The 13,151-nt window shown below is 33.1% G+C and overlaps 1 protein-coding gene across 7 annotated transcripts in view; it reads right to left on the bottom strand.

The window, feature by feature from the left end:
• Window positions 1–8,566, bottom strand: part of LOC109533985 (glycine receptor subunit alpha-4) — an 84,997-nt gene extending 76,431 nt beyond the window's left edge. For all 7 annotated transcript variants that reach the window (XM_048670223.1, XM_048670226.1, XM_048670225.1 and 4 more), the window contains exon 1: window positions 8,385–8,566. The gene's annotated coding sequence lies outside the window, so the exon portion shown is untranslated. The remainder of the gene's footprint in view (window positions 1–8,384) is intronic.
• Window positions 8,567–13,151: the final 4,585 nt, after the last annotated feature.

Genomic DNA, 13,151 nt, shown 5'->3' with positions numbered 1-13,151 from the left:
TAAGGTACACAGAGTGTTAGACACTCTAGCGATGTTAGCATTAAGGATCCATAGATTAAGTAACAGTAAGAAGTATGTATACTTAGCTGAAATAAATATGTTCCAAAGAAGTAGCGGTCACCTCTATCTTTTTGAACCGCACTATTTGATAATATTGTCATCGGAATTCATTTTTGCTTTAAAATTTTGAACATGGGTTTAAAATTTACAATTTTCATTAGTTCCAATTACAAAACCGTACAAGAAAAAGTAAAGATTGGCCTATATTTTTAATTTATTGTACAATCGTTGAAATCAAATTAAATTTTTTTTTTCGCTGTCATATTTTATATCGATCTGATCACATCAGCTGAAAATATAAGCATTTGCTTTGAATATTTTAATCGCAACAAATTAAAAATCTTTTGAAATGTTCTAAAATATTGGAATCAAATTTGCACAATTTAATTCATAAAAAAACTGTACTTTTTCACAGCTGGTTGGTTTGTTCGAAAAGACTCATTTAATAGTATTAATAACAAATATTGGCTTTATGACACTGTAAAATTAGGGCTAAATGCAAATGATGAAGACCAGAAAGCGACTTTTCTAACAAAATATTGATATTGATTCCTTGTACGACACAAAGAATTAAAAGAATGAATTTCGAACAATTATTTCCTTTGTATTTTCTAAATTTTTCTATTCAACATTTCTTGCTATTTTCCAACGAAAACTTTAGGTTCACCGAGTTAAATCTTAGACTCAAGCGTTTTTAAATACACGAGCGATTTTAAATAAAAACATTTTTTTATTTTTCTGGCCTAATTGCTTGATCCCAAGGATAATTTATTTGCTGCTACTATATAGAACGGGCGCTAATTTCACAAATTTGTTGGAAACTTATGTGATTATACGCTACACTATGCATTGCGCAATGAAAACTATGCCTGTTGAAATCCTGTATACGGGTAAGAAGATTAATTGAAAGCCTTCAAGTGGATTCTAGAATAAATTGGCAAGAAAACGAGTGTATGAACTATAACAGAAAATAAATAATTTTGTTCAAAGCTTGAACTTTTAAAAATTAATTGTACCAGAAAACGTAATTTTTATTCAGTATTATTTTATTGAAATGTCCCTATATCAATTAGATTCCTGTCTCCTGTTATTAATTAGAATAAATTGTCTACTAATTAAATATGATTTTACTACGAAGTAGGACAATCGAAATAAAACGATTTTGTGTTCAACCGTTTTGCGTTCATTTTTAATTGCCACCATCCAGCCTTGTGGAGCAAGCTAATAGTTTTCTATATTTCTGATTAAAACCACAGAACTGTGTCTAATACTCAAATATGCCTAGTATTTACGTCGGTTTTCGATTGCATCCGCTGGGGCACTAAACTCCCTAGCTTTTTTATATCCCGATCGTATTTTGTTCACTATTTTAATTATTAGTGCAAAGTTAAAATATCCAACAGATCTTAGCTAAAAGTGATTTGATCTAAACAACTTGCTAACGGTTTTTGAGTAAGTTGCCGTTTAGACCGGAGACTGCGACAATTTAAAAGTTTTAGACAATAAATTATAAGCAGCCTCCACATTTCAAAGCATTCGATAGTCGTTAATAAATTCTTTCGAAATAAATCGAACATTATGATAGCTTCTCAGACTGTATCATATAAATCAGAATTTTTGACTGAAAGGTAAGTAAGCATATAGGCCTTACACGATTTCCGGAGAAAGAGTATTTTCTCAAAAACTTAATGTTAGGCTAATGTTTAATGTTTTGTTTTTTATATTAATATGATTCATTAATATTATTATTAAATTGTTTATTTAAATTAAGTTGTTTTGGTTTAGGCTGTTATGTTTAGACTGTATTTAATTCACGAACTAATTATCTATTTTGTCCTTTGAATTTTGAAGCAGTTTTATTAAACAGCCCGTATATTATTAACTGTGTGGCATTTATACTAAATAATTTAGTTCTTTCTATTATGACGAATGCATATAAACGCACTGATTTCAGAACAATGCTGTTGTATGTTTGTTGTTCGTTTAAACGACTCATGAATTGTAAAATATTGAACTTACATATAAATTAATATTTACATTAACTTTGATTCCACGAATGTTTTTTATCAGATGGGATGAAGTGCCTACAGGCTTTGGACGAATATATTCAAACTTTAACGATTTGAGGGCGTAGCGTCACATTTCTATTTATTTCTAAAATTATTTCTTCTTCCTACCTTCTGTAGAATAAACAACTTTAACTTTAACAAGAATGTTTTCAATGCAGGAAAAATTTAATTTTCAATAATCGTCTAGCTGACAATACATTTATGGCCTAAACGTTGTATATCTTTCTAACTGCGAATGTTAAAGTAGTAACATTTTGAAAACTCGAAATGCTTTTTTAAGTTACCAGTTTTACATAGTATTTGAATTTTAAGAAGTTAAAATGTATGCATAGCAAAAAAGTAGAGTTAGTTTAATTAAATAGTAAGCGACAATTAAACAGGCCTTTGTAATGGATTGGTTTCGACGCCACTCTCAGGTAGTAAGAAAAGTAAGACAGTACATTTAAAAAGAAGTACAAATGAGCATAATAAGCAAATTAGAGTAAATTTATATAGGAAAATTGTGAATAAACTTTCACTCGGCACATCGAACGTTCTCCAGAATTTTCTAGCTTATTCACTAAATATGACGGTAACAGGCTAAACATTTAAAGCACTTTGATTCCTGATATTCACAGAACAAATTGGAGTTTTATACATTAAAATAGGCTCATTTTAAAATTGTATTCTATAAGCAAATGTACCAGAAAAGTGGCCGGCATGTTGTTGACAACAATAATATTTGATAGAATTGTTGGCGTCCAAAGCATAAACAGAAGCTTGAATCAATTCTGGGTTTTCTTGCATTTATTACAGGTGAATTAATTTCTTGTTTTTTTTTTTGGTAAGCTAGCCAGTAGAACAAGTAATTATTTGTTGATTCTTAATATATTAATGTTGTTTTTTGATTCTTTATGACTGATCTTTATAATTTAGTTATATTTCATTCATTCTTCAGCAAATCCACTATATTTTCCGCAGCACATTTAAACCTTAAAAAATCCAACAAAACTGAACAGTTAAGTTGAAGATTCAACAGCAAACTATGTATGTGATCTCCGAAATATAATGTGTGTGCTTCTCTACCAGTACAATCTCACTGTCTTCTTACATACCTATGCTATAGTAATAATTAATTATTTTCGATGCGTGTAAAGTTTGCAAGCGATGAAAAAACATTTTTGGCCGGGACTAACATTTTTTAATTATTCAACCTTCGGTCTACTAATACTAAAAATATTACCTCTATTAATATGCACTTGTATTGTTACGCTGTAGCGTTTCGCAACGTTGTCAACCGAATATTTAATTATTCACCCGAAATTATTTGCTTTTCAGCAGAGATAATACTACTAGCATCTGCATTAATACGCACGGCATCAAGAGAAACATAGCTGGATCCTCAGGATATTAATCCTTGTTAATGCAGGGAGCTTCAAAAACATATACTATACCGAACCGCTATTAATGTGGTTGATCTATTTCATATCAAGTGAACAGTTTCGACGAATTCGAACAGTCGATATCATGTGTCCTTCCGTTGATCCGTTTATATAAAAAGATAAAACCGGTTTTAAAGCATTAACTTTTGAAAATCAAAAGTTATTTTTCAATATCAAAGCCTCACGGGCTAGTTTGAAAAACTTGGAAACGTCGCGAAAGGAGTCATCTAAACATGTTTATCTAAAGATAGGTCAAAAAGCATTCTATGTACGGGAATATTGAAAATGTAATATTTCATATTTTGATATCATTAAAGAAAAATAACCAAGAATTTTCTACTTTTCGTCTGTTAATACGTTAAATGACCGATGAAACGTGATGAAGGAAAGACTATTCTCAAGGCGCTCTATAGAAAATGTTTAGCTATTGTCAACTGGCTTCGATATAGAGAAAATTTGACAGTTTTGCTTCCGTATCTATAGAGGTAAGAATTTTTGGTAAAGTTGAGAAGGATTTTGAACAAAATATATCGAAAAAGTTCTAATTATTACTGAACGTGTTTTGGATACAAATATTTGAGGTGCAAGTCCATTTAGGATACTGGATTCTTTTGCGTGAACAATCCAATTGAAAAAAACAATGTACAAAATTTCTTTATTCTCCTTGTTTGTCCCCACCTCGGAGGTCAGGAAAGGGTTTTATTGGGTAAACAGTTAGGCTGGAGTCCCACACAGCCCAGAGCGCTGGATCATCAGCCCTGGGTGTGCGTAAGACAGCATTTCCCAAACTGCACCAAAAAAAAATCCTTGTTTACTTGAAAACTCCCATCAGTATAAAAGAATCAAACCGACAAATAAGTTTTCAAAACCTTCTTGTTAGGTATTCTACCGTGGATGGCCGAGTATTAAACTCTTTCTTCAGCTTCCAACTTTTATTCCACTCGGTACAACTTTAACTACGGAACAGGAACAAACTAACTTCTAAATTAACGTCAACTTCACAAACAATAACAATAACAAACGGAAAACACGCGTTTCCGACGGGTGCTAATCCCAGTTAAGGGGGGCCATGATGGATTTTTGGCCCTGGTTATTTTGAGGTGGGGTGATTTTAAATGTGTCTTGGATTAGTGGGTTTGAATGACTGAGGACTTTGGCTTTGAATTTGGAGTGCTTTTTGGTGTGGAATTCCTGTATGGTGTACATTTTCAAGTCTTTGTGTATGTCCTTGTTACGTATGTATCAGGGAGCTCTGCAGATGTTACGAAGGATTTTGTTTTGTACAGTTTGTATTTTATTTATGTTGGTTTTGCAGGTCGTGATGAAACTGACTTCCCATGGTTCTCATCGTCGCTTATATAGTTTCCTCCAGGTAACCCAGAAGGTTCGCGAAATCTCCAGTCCAGGTGCGAAATTTCCCGCTTGTCAGTGTCATATTTGACAGTAAATGGGGCCCAAATGGGGCTCCCATTTCAATTTTACCCAACTCAATTTTACTAGACAGTGACCGCTTGATTAAAATGACAAATTAAATTGCAAAAATAGTTTCAACTTGCAACAGTCCATTCATACGCGAGACGTACTCAAACATTACGTCAATACGGTCTTAAATATTTACAAAGAAATCGAAGTTCCGCATATAGTTTATGAACACTTGAAGAAAAAAACAAAATAAGGTCGTCTGACCGGCGCCAGAACATCAATAGAAAAGGGCCTCCACAATTTTCCTTGCCTCAATATTGAACTGGTTTAAGCCCTATATTTTCGGCAGGTTCAAAGTTCAAGTGTTCAAACTAAAGGTATGTGTTTTTGATATTGCGAGTTTGGCAGTAAACTGCTGCGTTTTGCAAGACTTAGTTAGAAACGGTTTTAAGTTAAAAAAAACATGAGAGTGAAAATGTGTGAAAAAAAGTGTCTAATTTCAAATGCAATGCAGACTTATAAATGTAATACACAAGTAAAGTTTTTCACAATTTAGCTTCCATGTGGGTAGTAAAATTTAAATATTTTGAAACAGCGCTTAACATGCGACAGTAAGTGACATGAGGAAAAGTAATAGAAATCTTCCGTGGAAATTATGTCTTTACAAAATATAGGTAAATAATATAGTAATAGTATAGTAAAGAAACAAAATTTTGATGAATAACTTTCTGAGCATGAATTTATGAGTGGTTTGTTCACAATTTGATCACTTAACAGTTTAAAAACCAGTCATAGTTTTTCACAACATAAGAACGAACTATCGAACCCCACTTGCATACAGTCTGATCTCGATCAAGATCTCCATTTTATTTAAAATTTAGTACAAAAATCGGGAACACGTCAACTGGTATTGATAAACGCACATATTTTGCAAGTTACCTCTTCTTTTCAAGGCGCCTCAAAAGTGAAGTAAAGCGTCATTATTGATTTACTTAATGGAATTGATTTAAATTAATTTACAACTTTATGGGAAAGATATCAAAACTGTAACGACATTCTTTAATACTGACTATTTTATAATAAGAACTCATTGTTTCTCAGTCTTATTATTAATAATTTACTCATTCTTATGAATATTCGAGGGTAAAACCACGAGTGCTTTGAAATTACCGATAATTTTTCACGATTGCATGTTTTCCATAATTTCACGAGTCCGAAGGACGAGTGAAATTTGCATGGAAAACATGCCAGAGTGAAAAATGATATGGTTAATTTTAAAGCTCGAGTGGTATTTAGTGAGATTATTTCTCGAATTAAATATTAAAAATGAAATTTCAGAATATATTTGACATCAATCATTTTAAATAAATCAGTCGACAGTGATATTTTTCATGATTCCATAACGACGTGAAATGATCGCTGTAAGTTTTTTTGAAAATGATCGAATTACCGTTTATTAATACCTTTTTTGCCCTATGACGTTGCTATGGATGAGTGAAATAATCTATGTAATATATGAAACTTATAATGTAATGTGTTGCTATTTGGTGATTCTGCATGTGATACTACATGTTGATTCTACAAAGGGTGCCATATTTCACCGATTTAATCAGTAAACTGCAACAAACAAATGCAAGAAACGACATAGCTGACAAGCTAAAACGGTCGCATTTGGCGAAAAAAGTGCTGTTTCATCAGGGCACAGGTGCACACGTGTGTAGTCGCCATGGCAAAAATCCATCAATTATACTACGAACTGCAGTTGGGGTAGCATGCTACCCCACCCAGCATATTTTCCAGATTTAGCCACCTGCGACTATTTGCTGTTTGTAAACCTGAAGGAATGAAGCCTGGGCGGTAAGAGATTTGGGTCCAATGAAGAGGTCATCATTAAAAAGAACGCATATATTTTGAGGCCCTCGAGAAATCATATTATTTAAAAAGGATATAAAAAATGGAAAGACAATGGATGAAGTATATCGTGCTAAAAGGAGATTTTTGACCAAAAAAAAATTATTTCATTCAAAAGTCACTAACTTATCAAACGACCCTCGTACATAACACTTTTTACGGATGGACTTTTGGCTCTATCATTAAGGTAAGCTAGGCCTAGCTGATGAGAGCCAATATGAATATCATTGAAAAGGATAAATTCCATGCAGTAGCAATATACTTCGATCTCTCTTTGGCTTGCTAAACTGTTTTTTAATCACAAAAACGCCTTTAAATTATTTATTTGGCAATTTGCCTCAGCCTATGTTACAGGTAAAAATGTCAATAGCAATTTCGAAGTTATTTTAAAATATTATAAGCAATTGTCAGATACATTGCATGAGCGGTTGTTGGTAACCCCCCACGAGAGCTTTAATTTACCTATTGTTGCTATAATTCAACGAGTTATTGGAATCGATCCAACTCAACTCTCTTTTCGTTGAGCTAATCGTCTTCTATTTTACGAAAACTTCTTGAACTTTTAAAATTTACAAAAATATACCGGCAAGTCTAATTCGCCCTATGAAATAAACGGATTATACATTTCCAGCTGCCTGTGATAAATTTATTATTTTATTGGAAAATTGATGCTTTACTTCAACATGCAAAAATAGATTTATTAGATCTCTGAACAATTTTCCCGGCTATACCTAGTCATAAATATTGGAAATAGTTACCTACATAGTTTTCTCTTCGAAGTATTCCGGAAAATATGTCCTGATTTTAGATAGTTGAAGTGTTTAGCTAATTGATTCTCTAATTTCTGTTTTAGATATTCTTGACGCTAACAAAAAGTACACCATCCTTGATTATTTTCCGGGTTCCTTCTTTTGAGGGTTTGTACCTTTATTCCTTACGGATAATTTTCCAGGGAACATTTTTATACATCCAGAATATTAACTAGTAAATCCAGCAATACCTTCCGGAAAGAAATAAATTTTAAATTCCATAAGTATTGAAACTTAAATTGAGAAGTGAAAAGGTAACGAATTCTAAAAACGAAAATAAAACGTCTCCAGAAATAACATTTTAGTGATGTAGGTATAGCACTTTTAGCAAATGCAACTTTTAAATCTAGCCCTCTCAAATGAACATAAATTAACTCATAAAATCCAGGACAGTCGGATTTAAAATAAGCAACTAGCATTCCATTGTCACCAGGTGCACAATAAAGTTCCACATAAATATGACACATGTATTGTTTGCATGCTTTTACTAGCAGCAAACTTAATTGACTTTGCGCAGTCCACTGCAGTGCATATAAAGTGCATTTGTTTTAATTTTTTACTTTGGAATTTCCCCGGTTCGCACACTTTCAAATCAAAGAACGCAAAGTTTTATTTCTCTGCGGTGTTTGGGCGAGTGATAAAATTCTTGAAAAAAATGAATTCTGATTTGATGAAGTGATTAAGAAACTTACCTTAATCCGTTACGTCACCGCGGTTTCCGCATTAGATCCAAATAAGAAAACAAATTTTCACGGAAATTTCACTTGAAACTACGCGAGTTTTGTTGCTACTGTCGGAAAGTGGAAACTCGCGTCGTCGTTGGGGAAAAGCGCATTTTCACGCGCATCGCAATCAAGCTCGCAACGTCTCGTCTGTCCCGACGCTTTGACTAAGTGCCAGCGCCCAAAATTTTTGAATTTTTCAATAAATTGGAACATTGTTTTTTGAATTTCGGAGCCACAACTTTATTTCGGGTTTGCTGCTCCTATTTTTAGTTGATTCAATTGCTCGCATTTCGATTACGTGAAGAAACACGAAATATTTACTTGCCGATCCACATGGAAGAAATTCGCTCCCATTGAACAACAAATAAATATATATACTGGCATTTTTGTACTATAAAAACACATTTCAAAAATATAGTTTCTCAAAGCAACTTGTTACGCTATGTCGAGCTTACAACGTCTATGATCACGGAGTTACATGTCATTTGTAATCGAATTTAAAATCTTAAAAATGCAGGTGTACATTCTGCATAGGATGGATCTTGGTTATAGGCATATAAACTATCGAATTTAACGCATAGCTTAAATGCTTCCTAACGTTTCGCTGTGTATTATATTCTCAATCGGTTATCCGATTGGAACAATTTTTGAGCGAACCATAGTTACTTGGAATTGTCTTGGACGAAATTTCATATGTTATAACATAAACACAAGACAAGTAATAAACATACACGATAATACACGATGTTTAAGTACTGTCATGTTTTCTTGGTCAAAAATGTACAATTTACAACACAGAGAGAAAAATATACGATGTTATAACCTCATTTATTTTAGTCCTTTCGATTTATAATCGTCTGTTTATCAAAAGCCATTCGAGACATATTTGGTCACATTTTTCGTGCGAAATTTACTTCAATGAGAATTCATTGAAATTTACTTCAAAAAGACTGTGCGAACATCAATACATGACAAGTTGATAGCTCTGTTTATTTTGCCATACCCTGTGCTCCGCCAATTAAGTTGTGAAAGGTTTTCAGCCTAAGGATAAGGTATTCTTGTGTTCACGCCTAGGCATAATGGTTTTTGTTGTATTTCTATAGGCAATTGTGCATAAGTAACAAAATACACGAAAGGAACTGAAAAAAGTTTAAATTAATTTTGTGGGGAAAGTGCGACTGGTTGTAAATCAAATGAATTCTCGCACTGCTGAAGATAAACATCAACCATTGAAGATCCAAATTACTCAAAAGACATAACACTCTAACACCGTCGACTTTTTTATGTCTAAGCTACCCGGTATTGCCCTCAAAAGTATTTAAATGTGCACTGAACCAACATGAGACTTTTTAAACACCTTCTGCAACAGGTTTATTACATTTTTTGTTTGTTTTATAACTAAAATTTGCTCGAAGATGAGAATATATAGGGTGAACCAACGAAGCCACGCCCCCTTATAGATCGTACAGAAATGGCGACTGGAAAAAAACGTTAATTTAAAAGTTTGGTGGTTGTCGCCAAAATATTTATTTCTATTACCTTGAAGTATGACAGTCAAGTTTATTTTTTTAAAGAAGTTTTGACAATTTTTTTAATTCCATATCCAGGTTTTGCACCGCCAAGAAAAAAAAGAAAAACATTGGCAAATCAAATTTCCGCTTAAGGAAAGAACATATTCACGGTCAAATGTGTGGGAAAATTTAAGATGTGGTTTAAATTTTCAACGCAGTATATTATAGTGGTTTGACTATAAACGGTAACAGAACAAATGCTAGGAGAACAGAAAATTTTGGGTTGTGGCAATGTGCGACAATACGGGCTTATCCTGGAAATTTAACTAATTAAATCGGACTGCACGACTAAATATTTAAGACATACTTTAAAGGCTTATCTGCACCTGTGCATTTTGCAAGGTTATTTAAATATGCCCCATAAAACTAGTTTATTTTATATAAACAATATTTTTAACTGCTGAAGCACGGGGCTTTTTTGAAATAACTGTCCAACTTTTGGGCATAACGCTCATCTATTATGTAAAATCTCTTCACTCCCAGAAGTACTCGGAGCATTGCACAACAACTACAACACAGGCAACTGTGCACCGTATAATTACCGAGGAAGGGCTATATACCTACCATGTATGTACGATACACAAAACATAAGAACACATTAAACCAATGGTTTATTGAACACCGGAACAAATTCAGTAGAAGTTAATTAACCGGATACGAGAGGGTGCTCAAATTGTGAGCCCAGATTGCCGCCAAGAGTGTCCAATATAGTGATGGGGCACAAACAAGTTTGGGGTTAAACGGGCAGATATTCGAACACCTCTTGTGGGTTGTCCACATTTCAGAACGGTTCTCAGAGATTCATATCTAAAAATTTGATTTCACCTCCAATCACTACAACATTTCATCGGAGGTATTCTGACCATTCTTTTCGACGCGTCACCCCTATTTCATTACATTTCAACCTCACTTTCCCTGTTTATCTATGGTTACTTGAACTTTTCATATTTAAGAATAGACAGGAATTTACGTAATGTTAATGAGGCAGTTTACCTTGAAAAAAATTGTTACCGACCTTCTGATCTGGTTTGTTTTGCAAATATCTCAGTTTTTCATAAAACTTTATTTATTTTTTTACTATTTTTGCTGAACTCCCTAGACACCCCCAGACGACAACAGCCCACAGGAATGACTCCAATTTTTTATCAACCTGTATTAATTTATTATGAATTAACTAAATTTTGAAACTTTAATATGTTCTCGGGAATATACCCAATTTGGGCCTGGAAATATCAGACAGAAGCAGAATTTCAGAGGCTTTTATAAAGCCTTTGGGATTCTCCAGACTGTTTTCATGATTTGATGGTGGTAATTAGTTGCTTCTGGAGTAGCGTAGCTGCCGCAATTACGCCGCCTTGACAAGCATTTTTCTTGAAAAAATATAATTCGTGGAAAAATAAAACCTCGCATTTTCAGGTTTACGCTATTAATATTTTACCAGTCATTTTCCTAAGTAACGTATGAATTTATCATTGGAAATTGGATGTAAGTAAGATGTCTTCAACTATTTTATAGATATTTCTGCATCTTTCAGACCCATATTTGAAACATCTTAAAAAATGTGTATACACGATGTGGAAGCAAAGAGGGTACATTTTTCGAGGTCTGACCCCTATTTACAACGCATTCAGGAATTGTTGTGATATACCCCTGATGCTTTTTTGTCAACAATTAGATTTTCTAGCCAATTAAAATTTGCTGAGGTGCCTTTTAGAAAAAAGTAATTAAAGTTATGCGTAATTGACATCTAAACTAAATTGATGATCATGTTTTGTAACTCAGAAGATAATTGCTGAACGTCTCTAAAAGAATATCTCGCTAATAATTACTAACTCATCTTGCATTTATGAATCGATTATAGACTGCTTAAACAATTAAACTGCTGTTACTCTGACATATTGTAAATTATAGATTAAAATTTTTGTATAGTTTGCTCATTTAACGCTGAAAAATATACAAAGCGAAAAATGTAGAGTTATTACGTGTAGAACAAAAGTGTTTAAAATATTCGCACTCAAAATATTCATGACGATAATAAATGTTGCAATAACATTCTTCAAAGACGTTCTCTTATTGTCGTCATTTAAATGTTTTAATAATAGCAATTTTAGTTGTTGATTTATCTAAAAAAAACCTAAAATTTCTTAATTTTGGCACAATTTTTGGGCTAGTTTCAAAGCTCGAACTTTTTCATACGCACATGTAAGCTAGTGAGAAATTACTATGAAATTTGCCCTGGCTTGGTGATTGGCTAATTCTACAATATTTTTTTTCGACTGATTTCAACAATGCTTCATATTACAGCAGTTACAGAAACTGGCCTTTCCCGCGAATCAATCAGAACAGTAGATTAAATACGTTTTATCCGAATAAATTACAAACCCTTCAAGACCTTTTTGGGGACGATTTGGATCTTTCTGATTAAATTTTCTGCATCTGAGACGGGGGAAATTGTTAGCAATCCCGAACTTGTCAAAAACATTTCTTATATTGATGGTTTTTTGCTATTTAGGTGGTAGTGTTAATAAAAAAACCTATTGTTTTTGGAATAAACCCACCCTTATTAACCTTATTTAGTACCCTTATTTAGAGAAGGTTATACTCAGTGCTGTGAAAGGCTTCAGGTGCAGTTTAAGCCAATATTATTGAAAACATGATAGACATTTCAATTATTCACAAAGGAGAAAACCAAACAGATGTCAAGGAACCCTGTTTTTGAAGAGATTATTTACGACATTTTTTATACGACGCACCTCTCCTCATCAGTACTTCCCGTCAGACAATGTTTTGGTGATAATTATGCAAATGTAAATAAATTTATTGATAGGCGAGGGCCGATGGAGCGGCCAGCACGATCCACAGACTTAACGCCATTTGATCTTTTTTGATTTCAAAACTAGTCCTTACTCATTTGAGAAGCTCTGAGAAATAGCCATTGCAATATTTTAAATTGTCATCCTGTTAATTACTTAAGAATCGAAACGATTCTTAAATTAAAGAAAAGTTTCCACATATGTATTTTTTAAAGACATTCTATATAATTGGAGTAAATGAACTTTTAGAATAAGACAATCTGTAAAAATCCCCACAGAACTTTTGAAGAAGGTACTGCGTGAGTGATTATATTATTTGGCAAATATATTATATTACATTTTAATATTTG

The sequence above is a fragment of the Dendroctonus ponderosae genome, unplaced genomic scaffold (assembly GCF_020466585.1).
Source record: "Dendroctonus ponderosae isolate FM_Combo_2020 unplaced genomic scaffold, Dpon_F_20191213v2 Dpon_F_20191213_1, whole genome shotgun sequence".
Lineage (NCBI taxonomy): Eukaryota > Metazoa > Arthropoda > Insecta > Coleoptera > Curculionidae > Dendroctonus > Dendroctonus ponderosae.
This window is presented reverse-complemented; position numbering and strand designations above follow the sequence as displayed.